The following is a 13,966-nucleotide window of genomic DNA, read 5'->3' as shown; positions in this document are numbered from 1 at the left end:
ATGCCAGTCCCACCCTAGACCTGCATTTGTCTCCCTTAGGAAGGGAGAAGGGGGATAAACATAGGGGCTCACTGGAGCTCATGTTACATCTGTGTGCTAGTGTAGATAAAAAGGGGGCTCTGAAGAGCCCCTTTTTCATCTCCCTTCCATTGCAACACACCATCATAAAACCCCCATACAATCTACAAATTTGTATATGCCTGCAACATGATGTGTGTGAGAGGGGGCAAGAGTGTTACGAAAATTATATTTCTGATATATTTGCTTTGGACATTATTATTTTAGTCAAGTGTGACTATGGCAAAGTACTCCATAGGAGCACACGGGACGCGGTGGGGGTCCAAGTGGATACTTTGTGTGGTTAGTTGGGGACGCCTGAGTAGCTTGTGTTTTGCCATGCTAGATGGTCGGTATTGTGGGTGATTCCATGTTAATAGTGATGTTGCTAGTGTTATTGGTGTTGTGCTTGATTATTGTGCTTTGAGCGCAGTTATGTTAGGATCGGTTGATTCGGTGATTCGTTCAATCGATTGTTAATAACTAATGTAATTGGCGGCCTGAGTACAGGTGATGGAACTCATAGTGAGGATTAGAGTTGGTGCGAGGCTATCGATTGAGGTGTTGCACGGTGCATTATATATGGCCATAGGCCAATTTTGTATTTGCTTTATTATTGCAAGTTTGAGCAATATATTTTGTACTGGACAATTCATTTTTGGGCTTGTAGTGGACATAATTAATTTTTGGGCCCTAAGATGGCTATGTAAAGCAAATCCCTCATTTTGGAAAAGAGGGATAATTTTGGCTCCTTGGTGCTTTTTATGAAATATCATAAATACTCTAGATGAGGAAGCGTGAGCCACTCATCTAGGGGGGGAGATTGTACCCAGTTTGCCGTCGTTTTCGTGGTCTGATGGTGTTCTTCTTCTCCAATTGATTAAGTGGTGAATTTGTGTTGAAGATAGTTACCTTTAAGGTTTCAGTGATATCAGAGCTTTGGTGACGCTCTTGTGAAGGAAGAAAAGAAAAGAAAGTCTGAAGCTTCCTTGTGTGGATTGAAGAAGAAAAAGACACCTTGGAAAGAGAAGTTTTGTGGAGGATTCAAGAGGATGTGTACATAATCGGAGCTTGTGAATCTTGGGAAAAGAATATGAAAGGAAGATTGGCCGCGTGTTTATTTTAGAGGCCAACAAAACCTCGTCAGACGTGCCTTTAACTCCTCTCTATCTAGCCTTAGAGCAAGCTTTGGAGCCGTCGTCACGAACATGGTACGCCAAAGACAAACCCTATTTGCAAGACCAGCAGCCATTTCGAAAAAAATCACCTCCAAGCCTTGGACCATGAACTCCATGCGTGCCCACGACAGATGACTTGTAGTTTGCAATAATTAAGAGGTGGCCAGAGGAGCCTAGAGCCCTCCAGAGTCTACAGCTCTTCCTTCTCTCAGCTTGCGCAGCTCCTCGATTAGCTGTGATCAGAACCACCTTTAGACTCGAGAGTTTCTTTGTCTGTGCGCGCCCATCTCCGCAGACCTATAGTCACCTATAGTACTTCGGCCTACGTGCCATCTGCGACTTCGAACTCCGCAGCAGGTCCTCTATCATCACGGACAGCAACGTGCATTGGTTTCACAGTCTCCATAGTGTCGCCCTTGGGAAAGAGGCCTCTGCAAAGATATATGAAAAACTTTGCCATCGAAGATAGCAGCCACTACAACCCGCCACTCGTGTGAATTTCTAAAATATCTATTAAAAAAGAAATTTGCCTTTAAGTCCGTGCATAGAGCAAACATGCATTCAAGCAGTCCCATCATCTCTTGGCCTCCGTGCCCTACTCCTCTTCCCATCAATGGAGTCTTAAATCACATCTTCTCTTCCCGACTAACACTTTGTGATTTTCAGACTTAGGAGCAGCCTCTGTGAGCAGTTTTACGCGTGCCATGTTTTTCCTTTTTTTTTTCAAGTCAAAGTTTTCCTTTGACCATATAAATGGAGCAAGGGTAAAGGACCTAAGGTTTTAAAAAAAAGCCTTTAAGGAAATTATTTTTAAAAAAAAGAGAGAGAGCGCTCTAAGGTTCTCAAAAAGAAGACGTTTTTTCTCTCTTTGGTGATTTGCAACACAAAGTATGAGGCTACTCCACCGACCAGCAAAGGCGTTTAAAAAAAAAAAGAGAGCAAAGCAAAATCTGAAGAAGCTCAAATCAAGAAGGCAATTGGAACCACGAATCACTGAGCAATTAATTGGAGATCAGTCGAGTTCGATAAGGAAATGATCTCCACATATACTGATAGATTTTGGCAAACGTTGATCCAATTACAGTCCTTAGAGAAAGTTAATGAGCGAGATCAATGCAGGAAGTATGTGGCAGGTCTAAAATCTAAGTTGAGAGCCAAGATTAACATGTTTCATCCTCGCTTACTGAACTCTACGATTTCTCTTGCAATGAATTGTGAGAGGAAGAATGGGATCCCAAAGGAAGGGAAGGATTTGGAACGACATGTGCCCTTACACAAGAAAAAGAGATTTGATAAAAAGCCCTTCTTTAAATCTAAAAATGGTTTTGTTCCACAGAAGAAAGATTCTTCTTTGAAGCCAAACGGTGGAAATTTTTCAAAGAAAGAAATAAGATGTTCAAGTGCAACAAGGTGGGACACATAGCCACTGAGTATCCTGAAAGAAAGAAGACCCCGACAGCAAAAGTGCACATGATTGACCATGAAAAGCAGCCACGCAAGAGGGAGATAAGTATAATTGTCATGCTCTTCTAAAAATGAAAGGTTTTATTAATGGCAAAGAAGTTGTTATTCTGCATGACGACAATAGTACACATGATTTCATTTCAAAAAGAGCCTTTGCAAAGCTAAACCTAGAGTCTTTCCCATCTAACTATAAGGTCAAAAGCTGCTTTCACCAAAACAAAGTACAATTGCACGTACAATTGCACTAGAGAAGTCAAGAATCTTGCAATCTCAATCAAAACCTAGAAGGATACACGAGACATCATCTTAGGAATGCCATGGAGGCATCAATATAATCCTAAGATAGATTACGATTCACATCAAATGTGGATTGATAAGGACAGACAAGAAATATGTCTGAAAAGCTCAATGAAACCTGAGATCAGTCCTTTACTCAACCAAAAGAGCAATTAGAAAACGTGAGAAGACATATCTAATTTTGGTGAATACGGTAATAGCTACTCAAAACACTAAGCCTACACACCAAAAGTTTCTTTCTCAATTTTTTGATTGTTTCTTAGAGGATTTACTGCATAGAGTACCATGTTCTTGACTTGAAGATCATAGGATAGAAATCCTATCGGGCAATACTCCACCTTGCAAAGCTCCTTATAGAGTCAATCAGCTAGAACAAACAGAAATTCAAAAGCAAGTGGAGGAACTGATAGGAAGAGGATTGATAAGACCCAGTCGTTCTCCTTATGGAGTACCTATCTTATTAGTCAAAAAGAAAAATGAAACCTATCGAATGTGCATAGACTATCATGCACTAAACAAAATCACAGTGAAGAACAAATATCCAATCCCTAGTATTGATCTTTTGGACAAATTGAAAGGGGCCAAGGTCTTCAGTAAGATAGATCTCAAATCCGGCTATCATCAAGTACGTATGGTAGAAGAGGATATATACAAGACTGCCTTTAGAACTCAAACGGCACATTATGAGTTCCTAGTTATGCCTTTTGGGCTAACTAATGCTCCAGCCACTTTTAGTAGAATGATGAGCCGAATCTTTTTTAAACACCAAGATTGTATGGTAGTATTTTTCGATGATATTCTGTGTTTAGCAAAGACGTTGAGGAGCATAAGGAACATCTGAAGCTAGTCTTTTCACTCTTGAAAGAAAATCAATTGTACATAAATCCTGAAAAGAGCAGTTTCTTTCAAGATCAGATAGAGTATTTGGGTCACATTGTATCCGCCGAAGGGATTTGAGTAGATCCAATGAAGACTAGGTGCATAGTCACATGGCCTAAACCCCGAGATATACATAAATTAAGATCATTCTTGGGATTGTGTAGCTTTTACAGAAAGTTTGTCAAGAATTTCGCATACATTGCACATCCATTGATAGACCTTCTTAGAAAAGCTAAGCATTTCTTATGGATTGAGCATCAAGATAAATCTTTTATAACTTTGAAAGAAGCTCTCACACAAGCTCCTGTGTTGCAACTACCCGATTTCTCTAGACCATTCTTTGTAGTTGTAACTGATGCTAGTGGATATGGAATCGGAGCCGTGCTTATGCAGGATGGACATCCAATAGCATATGAGAGCCTAAAATTAAAACCAGCGGAATGCAATTATAGTACATATGATAAAGAATTAATTGCTATTGTGCATGCCTTATGAAGGTGGAAACATTATTTGATGGGAGCTGAGTTTCTTATCAAAACCAATCAGCAAAGTATCAAGCATTTGTTGACTCAGCCACTAATATCCAATAGACATATCAAATGGGCGTCATTTATACAGAGTTTTCAGCCCATGATTCAATATCAACATGGAAAAGAAAATGTAGGTGCTGATGCTCTTAGCAGAAAAACAAGTATTAATCACATCACTACTGTAGAGACCCAGCCTTTCGAAGGTATGAAGAATTCTTATCAAGGGGATCCAAACTTTTCCGATATATGGAACAAATTAGAGAATAATAATTTGGAATCCTATGTTGGACTATTCATGCAATGATGGATACCTCTTTTATCAAAAGAAATTATGCATCACTCAACCCTTTAGACAAATTGTAATGGAGAAAATGCACCAACCACCACATATGGCACATAGGGGAGTGACTTCCACTTTACAAGTGATAGCAAGAGAATTTCATTGGCCTACTATAAGAAAAGATGTGGCGAAGTTTGTAGCCAATGCATCACTTGCCAGAAGATCAAGAGTTACAAAGGAAAGACCCTAGGATTGCTGATGCCTTTGCCTATTCCTACGCAATCTTGGGAACAAATATATATGGATTTCATAACAGGTTTTCCTACTACAACGAATCAAAATGATATGATTTGGACGATAGTAGATCGCTTTAGTAAGCAAGCTTATTTCATCCCATGTAAGAAGACTTTAACAGCTCAGCAAGCTACACATTTATTCATCAAGCATATCTTTGTTCATCATGGTTTGCCAAAGATTGTAGTGTTGTCTGATTAAGATTCGAAGTTTTGTAGTAATTTTTGGATTGCATTATTTCATAATCTAGGCACTAAGTTAGATTTTTCATCAGCTTTTCATCTAGAATCGAATGGACAAACTGAAGTTACAAACAATACTATTCTAGATATGATAAGAGCTTATGCGGGAAGTCAACCAAAGACTTGGGACAAATACATTCAACTCTTATAGTTTGCTTATAATAATACTCCTCATTCTGTAACTGGAAGAGCACCCTTTGAGATTATCTATGGGAAAGTTTTACCTATTCCTATCACACGATTGACCCATAGAGTGGAGGCAGTAGATGCATTTACCCATGACTATCAAAATATTCTCAAAGAGGTTTGAGAAGCCATTGCAATCACTCAAGAGAAGTACACAAAACAAGCTTTAGAATAAGAAACAAAAACACATGCTTTTTAAAGAAGGTGATTATGTACTTCTTAGAATTGAGAAAAGAAGATTGAAGAGTGTTGAGAAATGGCCCCAGTAATCAAGATGTCCCCACATTTTTATGGACCATTCAAGGTGATTCAAAAAATTAATGATCTAGCGTATAGGCTTGAATTACCTAATAATTGAAAAATACATAATAATGCTTTCCATGTCAACCTCTTAAAGCCCTTCAAAGGACCTTTACCTATTCATCCTGTCTATGAAGAGGCTCCATTGATTGTTGATGAAGAAGAAATTCTAGAACCTGAATGCATTATTGATCATCAATAGACCTCGACCCAAACCTCGACCTGAAAAGGAAATGTTTATATTAAATACTTGCTCAAATTTAGGAATCATCCGAGAGATAATGCTCAGTGGATGCCTGAGCAGTTCTTTCGAACTTTTCCAGACCTCATTAGTTCCTATAATCAAACACGCAACTCAGGTCAGTTGCAATCCAAGCAAGAGGGATGTTACGAAAATTATATTTCAGATATATCTTGCTTTGGACATTATTAATTTAGTCAAGTGTGACTATGGTAAAGTACTCCATAGGAGCGCACCAGACGCGGCAGGGGTCCTACTAGATACTTTGTGTGGTTAGTTGGGGATGCTTGACTAGCTTGTGTTTTGCCATGCTAGATATGGTCAGTATTGTGGGTGATTCCATATTAATACTGATGTCGCTAGTGTTATTGGTGTTGTGCTTGATTATTGTGCTTTGAGCATGTTTATGTTAGGATCGGTTGATTCGGTGATTTGTTCAATCGATTGTTAATAACTAATGTAATTGGTGGCTTGAGTACAAGTGATGGAACTCATAGCAAGGATTGGAGTTAGCACGAGGGTACCGATCGAGGTGTCGCATAGTGCATTATATATGACAATGGGCCAATTTTGTATTTGCTTTTTTATTGCAAGTTTGAGCAATATATTTTGTAGTGGACATAATTCATTTTTGGGTCCTAAGATGACTATGTAAAGCAAATCCTTCGTTTTGGAAGAGAGGGATAATTTTGGCTCCTTGGTGCTTTATATGAAATATCATAAATACTCTAGATGAGGAAGCGTGAGCCACTCAAGTGGTGAATTTGTGTTGAAGATAATTACCTTTAAGGTTTCAAAGAGGGTTGAAAAAAAGGGCTCTTTAGATCCCATTTTTCATCCATGCTAGTGTTAGAAAAAAAAGGGCTCTAGAGAGCCTCTATTTTTCAACTTCTTCATTCCCTAGTCTCCTTCCATCTGCCTACTTTCTAGAATAGGGAATAAAATATGGTGAAGGAAAATAAATACCCACCTTCTATAGGGGACCCTACATAAGCGTGGGTCTCACCATCCAATAACGAGTCAGAAAAACCCACCATTATGTTAGTAGACTTGGGTTAATGAAAACCTTGGGTTAATTAAACTTGCTTTTATAGAGACCTTATACAAGCAGAGGTCTCAAGACATATTTGTGGGTATAGGAAATCCACCTTTTGGTAAGTTAACCAGCTTAAATAAAGACCCTATACAAGAGGGGGCCTCACCATCTAATAATGGCTCAAACGTAAGACACCCTTTGCACTTGCACACCTACAAAAAATAGTGAAAGATCATGTACAAATTAGAGGTCATAGAAGCACTAGTGCCCTACTAGTGCTTGTTACAAGATAATATGATACAAGAAACTGTAGGGAATAGAAGCTTAGCATCTCAATAAACTATCGAATAAGGATGTTCAAGCTGATCTTATCGCTATTGGAAGGTTGGTTGAATTCTTCAATAATGTAAGTTAAAGTGGAATAAGAGATTCTAAGGCCTTAGTGGTTTGCAAGTGACAAATGTAGGGAATAGAAGCACACCATGGTTGGCCTGAATGATGGAGTTTGATTGGCCATGACTATAGACAATGCTTTAACAACACATGTAGCTTTGCCCTCAACAACCAATGTTAGGTGATAGAATGGGCCATTCTATCAGCCAAAGTTACACAAATTATCTCAATAATGATTGTGCAAGGTGGACGTGTTATCAAAGGGTTATCTACAGTCCTTGCCAACTGGAACTCTATCATTCAAGCCAATCAATTTTGTACCATTCCCTATAATTTCCACCTCGAGAGCATTTGAAGCTAAACAATTTGGTGACTCTTATTCCACATTCAGCTGCATTGTTTATTTACTAAAAGTTTACAGTAGATAGTATGTAAAGTTGCATAGGATATTTATTAAGGCTCCTATATCATAATATTTAATGTGTAAAGGCTTACATGCATCACTGGTCACATTGCATAGCTATTTGCATAAATAAGCTTGTTCCAAGATTGATCAATTGTAGCTAGTACGTAAATTAAAAATTTAGCAAGCTTTGCAATACATCCCCCAAACCAGATTTGTCTCCCTTTACCCTTTGCCAACACATCGCCCCCAATACAATCCCATCATACAACAAAATAAATTTTGCAACACAAAACAAAAAATGAAAGAATAGACTAGAGAGACCTTTTGTGTTACATATTAATGTGCTTTACCCCTGGTTCACTGAGTATGTGAGTGTGGCTCATCCTAAAATGGCTAAGTGAAGAGACACCAGAACATTAAGATAAGACAAGCATGAAAATACAAGGAAAGAATTATCAGAATACTAAAAAAAGGTCACTACTCATTTTAAGACGGAATGCTATGAATCAACATCTCATACAACTAAGTTGAAAATTTCGAATCTTACAAATGGGTAATCTTCACAAGTGAGCGAAATGCTCTTTAAATACAACTTTGGCCGATGGTCATTGGGAGACATGCAATGCAAGGTGTACATAGTTAAATGCTTAGATAAATGCCTTAGATGGTGGCTAAATAAATGCTAAATAAATGCCCTACTAATCTGGTTCTTGCTTTGCAAGGATGGGCATTGACTATGGAGAGAGTTAGCCCTAACAATTTGGTACTCATGGTGGAATGAGGAATGATCAAAACCACAAATGACTTGAAAGTTGAACTAGGTTGCAGTAGGCAGCCTTTCTGTCATGGCTCTAACTCCAGATTGGACCTGAATCCTTAGTATTATCCAATTGGAGTTTCAGTAGCAAGGTTGTGAGCTTTGTCCAACAATGACTCAATCAATTGATGGCAAGAAAGAAAACATGCAATTATCTCCCTCCTTATATAATAGATTTGCGGGAAGAATGAATAAAAAAGTATGCTTTTGGGTCAAATTTGGAAGGAGTGTTTTAGTCCTTTAGATTAATCTAAAATCAAGGGCCTAAAATTGTACACATGGCTTAAGGAGAGCTCACAAAAGGTTGCTTTTCAAACCCTTGGATCTTCATAAAGATCAACACCTATAATCACGACACATGGCTTAACGAGGGCTTAGAAAAGGAAAAGTTCCTTCTAGGTTGCCTACTATAAAGATGATAATATTGACATGAAAGATCACACAAGGATCTAAATTTGCATCCTTTCTTTAAAATAGCCAGTTGCTATGGTGGACGTGGTGGATGATCCTAACTCATCTTGCTTCTATCTTTCAAACTGCTGCTGATCAAGCACCCTCCATGCCTTGGAATAGGTGCCCACGACATAGCGTGTTACTAATGCGATTAACCTAAGATATGGAAAGATTAATAAGTCGGCTTCCAGAAGCTTCATGTTCCAGAAACTTCCTGTCGCACCGAGCACCTATGTAATAGAAGGGAAGGGAGATAGGAGCAAGGGGGCCTAAGAGGAGGTAGTGGGGAAGGAGAAGCAGAGGGGCATTGAGAGAGGTAGTGGGGAAGGAGAAGGAGAGGGGCATTGAGAGAAGCAAAGTGGGGCTGAGGGCAGAGGAAATGGAGGGAGAAGGAGAGGATTGGAGAGAGAGAGAATGGAGGGAGAGGGAGAGCGGGTCGGCCGAGTTGAATGAGGAAGTCTCAAACTCACTCCTCAAACTCTACGCCTCCACCGCAGCCTCCTTCTACTCCATCTTCCAAGCCACAGCTCTTCAACCTCAGTCTGCGACAACTCACTAGCTTCGTTGGCTACTCCACTGCCCTCTTCACGTTGTTTGGAGCTCTCTCCTCCAGTCACTGTGTTTGCCTCGACGGCTTCTTCTCTGCTCTCAGCCACGAGGCAAACTGCGGGGTACAAAGAAAATTAATCAAAGTACCTTTTGATAATCAAACATGATGTGCAAAAAATTAATGAGTGAGGGAGGGGGAGAGAGCGGGAGGGAGACGCTCAGGGACAGGGTAGAGTCGTGCTCTAAATTTTCTACACAAAATTAGCGATCCAATGCAATTGATCTTGATTGGAAAGCGTTTGTAGTTTCGTAGCAGTGAATTTACGAAGTACAGTGAGCGCTACACCGTAAGGGGCGGTCGACGTGTTCTTGGCTATGGCGATGCAGACCATCGTTTATGGACCGATCCTACTTTTTCAGCACCCCCGTCGGAAGGTATATCATATTATCTACTTCTATATCACTAGAGAGATGCATCTAGATCAGTCCACCACCTCTGGGTTGTCATCATCAAGGGGAGCAGGAGCAACGATCACGACAACCAGGCCAGTCAGAGTGAGCGGTTGTTAGAGTTGGGAACGGGTGGTGTGATTCCATGAATGTCGCTGCATGAAATTGAAGAGGCCGAGATACCAATGTTGTGGTAGCTGGGCGGTTGCCATGTATCATCTGGTCTTGGGCATCCACGGTCTCTACCAATTGTTGTAGTATGCCGTGCCCAGTTGCGATTCAGCTCTAAATTGCCCATGCGCAAGTCCTCCAGCTTGTCCGCCATCAAATTCACCACTTGCTTAGTGTGCAGGTTCTGTCCATGGCCACGAGATCCGAAACAAAAAGGGATATTCAAGCTGCATCCGCAAGACCTGGATCATTTGGAGGCGATCCCAGAGATCGACCCACAGAGCGTTGAGCTCCTGTTTGAAGCTGTTAATCTCATTGTGGTTGTTCTCTGCCTCTTCTTCAGTGGTTTTTTGTTGTTCCTTGTAGACCATCTTCATCGCCGCCGTCATGACGACATGTTCCTTTGCGATGTCGTAGCTCTTTCAAGAGTCGGACCTCTAGAGTCTACGGAGTTTTGTCTAGAGCTCTGGGAGGCATGAGATGTCTGTTCTAGGTTCTCCATGAGCTGGGAGGCATGAGATGTCTGGTGGGTGTAAGTGCACAGACGGCCCTCAAAACAAAACATTCATCACCAACTAACTATGTTGGGCCCTCCAAAGGATCCTATGGTGTGAGGTGGGCAGCAAGGTTCATAGTTAGTGAATTAGTCTTTTTGGTCATTTGACCAAGTTAGGGTGAGTTAGTGCGATGGTTAGTTGTGGTTAGGTTAAGTTAGGTTTACTTTAACTATTTAACATTGTTTTTAGGTTTTTAGGTTAGTATTCTTTCATCTCCTCTCCCACCGGGCTCCTACCTTTGTCGCTCTCTTCTCCCTTCTTCTCTCTGCTGTAGCTTTTGGTCTCTCGAAAGATTGTTAACTATAGAAGAAAACGAACAAAAGTATAATTACCATAATCATAAGGATGCAAACAATGAGGACATCTTATATGAAGAAGCCCAAATTGAAGACAATGAAACATCACTCCAAGAAGGTAGTAAAACTAATGGAGAAGTACAATACGACATTGGGCTTGACATGTCGCAGTTGCGAAAGGAAACAAAAAATGATCAATTTGTGATAAGCATCAAGAAACAAATATTATGGGACAATGAAGAATACTTTCACAAATTGCGTTCATTAAACATAGAGCAAAGAGAGTTGTTCGATGATACGTAAAATTAAATACCTTGGTGATAAAATACATTTGTTTAAGACTAAGGGAGCAAGAATTGGTAAAACATACTTGCTTCTTCTGCTAGTGCAAGGGTTGATACGCCATTACAACCATTAATCCTGAATTGCCAAACGTTTTGATGCTTGCATATACAGGAAAGGCGGCACGCAACATCAATGGCAACACAATCCACTCAGCCCTCCACTTACCAACACATACAAGCAACCTCACCTCCTTGCCTAGAGACAAGCTAGACACCCTTTCAACCCTGTATGAACAATTACAACTAATTGTGTTTGATGAGATCTCCCTAGTGGGAAAAACAATTCTCAAGTTCGCAGATCTTCGTATGCGTAGCCTCAAAAGAGACCACTCGAACTACTTTGGAGATGTGGACGTCATAAATTCTGGTGACTTCTACCAAGCAAAACCCGTTAAAGACTCATGGATTCTCAAAAAGACTCATGGGTTCTCAAAAAGATAGACGATGAACTGCAAACATAGATATATTAGTGGGAAAAGAACATGTATTCAAAGCAATAGATCACTTCTCTGAGTCAATATCCACAAAAATTATATTTTTGGAAGATCCAAAGGTTACAAATGGACTCCACATAATTATAGAAATAAAAGCAGGCATGTTGATAGAGCTTTGTTCAGGAAACATAAACCAACAAGATGGTTTGGTAAATGCTGCGGATGGAATATCCATGACATCAACAACATATATGGGCAAACAAATTCTCTGGATACTTTTCCCTCAACAAGACACTAGAATGCAAACTAGAGACATCAATAAACAAGTATTTACTACAAGCATATAAAAAGAATGGACAACAATTAATAAAGTCACAAAAGAGGTACAAATAGGGCCATAAAAAACAAGCATCCTCACATGTGAGCAATTTCCTCTTTAGTCGACAGCAACAGAACTATACATAGAGCTCAAGGATTAACATTAGAAAAACTAGCATTCTCCCCAAAAGGCGTGCGTTCACATGGATTAACATATACAGCACTATCTAGAGCTAAGGAAATAGAAAACCTATTCTTACTAGAACCATTGCAGGCTCAAAACTTCATCGTTGACAATGACGTCAAGTTGGAAATGGAACGGTTCAAATGTGACACAAAATGGAATACAATATCACATATAAAAATAACAAATAGAGGATTGCACAATATTCCCCTTCAATCTTTGAACACAAGACACTCTAAGATGTCCTGGTAACCATCGCATGGTCCACATCATCTACAAAATGGCCATCATTTAGTAGGTCACCAATGTTATAACCCAAATGTTGCTTCCTAGTTATATTGGCCACATTTGATTAAGTACAGTGCATGTGCTACAAGTTTAGTCTCTTGTAATAGAATGAAATCAAGAGAGTTGGCATCAAACGATGGTACAAACCAACTAGTCTATCTTGTGCAAGTGGCATACATAATCACATAATATACCTAGACAAAATGTATTTGCTTAAAACACTCACCTTTATAATAATTCCTTGGCCATGACAAGTAAGCACATATGTTATACAACAATAAATCATGCATATCAAATAAGATTTCCACTATCTAGTTAGGATAGCAATAGCATTCAATCGCAACTATTTTTGAAAATCTTTATACTATTAAAGAGATTAAGAAGTGCATACCTTAAAGAATAAACACCTATAGCCAAAAAAATATGTATTGCAAGCAAAAAATATAAATCCATTTGCAAGCACAAAAAATTGAATTAAGAGCCAAATAGGCTCTTCCATTACTATCTGTCTAAGGCATTCCAGAAGTACATGCATATCAAGTACATCGAAACTAACTCACATGGGGCTACTATTACTCTTTAGTTTTTCATTCATGCTCTTCTGTAGGTGTAGGTCCACACCTATATCTTGTTAGAAAAGGCAACAACAAGTGTACATAGTGGAAGGCTAACCATAGATAAAGTCAGAGCATCAAGAACTCATACAGTAGTGTATTTCAATCTCAAGCTCCTTTCCCTTAATGTGTATTGTAGTAAACATGTAGCGAGTAAATGGACAATGCACAATAGAGAGATGTAGAACCAACAAAAACATAATTTTCTCCAATGTGGACACAATATAAAAGAGATAAGTTCAGCATGACACCCTCTCCTAGCGGAAGTGTTGTTTAAATGTGGACCCCTGACAACACAAAATGTTGTTTAACATACCCCTATAGCACTCCCAAAACGCTTGGCCTACGTGCTCCTCAAGAGTTTATGTGGGCCTTGTACTCGTGCTGTGTAGATGCACCTTCAGAATAATCCTTCTAGATAGCCACTTCCTAAGGCAATACTTGATGTAGATCCTTGACCTCCTTGTGGCCTTAGATGTACCCTAGACTAGAGCACAAGTTTGTCCTTGATCCTGTCTTTCTTGTTGCCCTTGATGACAAACAATTTATGAAGACATGTGGCCTCCTTGGTTCCTATAGTCAACCACATTCGTTTGATCCACCAGAGGTCCTAGATATGACCTTTAGGGTAGGTTGATTGCTCCTCATATTGCCTAACAGTGGGATAAACAATTAACCCTCTAGGCTCTCCTTCTATAGTGGCCCAAG

The 13,966-nt window shown here is 39.6% G+C and overlaps 1 long non-coding RNA gene across 1 annotated transcript; it reads left to right on the top strand.

The window, feature by feature from the left end:
- Positions 1–9,788: 9,788 nt before the first annotated feature.
- Positions 9,789–10,676, top strand: LOC147902252 (uncharacterized). The gene is made up of 3 exons (XR_015540971.1): positions 9,789–9,899; positions 9,932–10,037; positions 10,405–10,676. It is a non-coding gene; the product is annotated as an uncharacterized LOC147902252 (long non-coding RNA).
- The last annotated feature ends 3,290 nt before the right edge of the window (positions 10,677–13,966 follow it).

Source organism: Dipteris shenzhenensis, chromosome 5, assembly GCF_047967505.1.
Source record: "Dipteris shenzhenensis isolate YYH24624 ecotype China chromosome 5, Dip_SZ_1.0, whole genome shotgun sequence".
In the NCBI taxonomy this organism is placed as follows: Eukaryota; Viridiplantae; Streptophyta; class Polypodiopsida; order Gleicheniales; family Dipteridaceae; genus Dipteris; species Dipteris shenzhenensis.
Note: the sequence above shows the minus strand (reverse complement) of the source record. Positions and strands in the feature narration are given on the sequence as shown.